Genomic DNA, 504 nt, shown 5'->3' with positions numbered 1-504 from the left:
AGGGTAGGGGCAAAGGCAGGGGGTGGTGGATTAGGGTAGTAAGTGTGGGGTTGGAGATAGAACTATGGAAGCGAGGAGAATGAAACAACAAATTTGAGATTTAGTTTAAGAGTATGGTGGAGTTAGGAAGTAGGGGGTGGGGTAGGGTATAGAGCTGGGGTAAGTGATGGGTATCGGGCTAGTGGGTGTGGGGGGGGGGGTCGAGCAGGAGATGAGGGGCTAGGGAAGTGAAGCATAGAGAGCATGGGGGTTGAGAAGAGGCGGAAGGGGAAGGGGAGAGGGGTTTAAAAGGTGGGGTTTGGGAAGAGGTTGAATCAAGAAAGGGGTAGAAGTGAGAGGGGCTTAGGGGGAAGCCTTGGGGAAGCCTTGGGGAGGGGGGGGTGGAGGTTACAGCTTCGAAAAGAAAACGGAGTCGATGAAAGCAATTTCTGAAACTGTGAGAATTTCTTCTTGTTGAGAATATGATTACATTGCAGTATTTTTATGAGGTTTCAAACAAGTTTT

The sequence above is a fragment of the Penaeus monodon genome, chromosome 31 (genome assembly GCF_015228065.2).
Source record: "Penaeus monodon isolate SGIC_2016 chromosome 31, NSTDA_Pmon_1, whole genome shotgun sequence".
Lineage (NCBI taxonomy): Eukaryota > Metazoa > Arthropoda > Malacostraca > Decapoda > Penaeidae > Penaeus > Penaeus monodon.
This window is presented reverse-complemented; position numbering follows the sequence as displayed.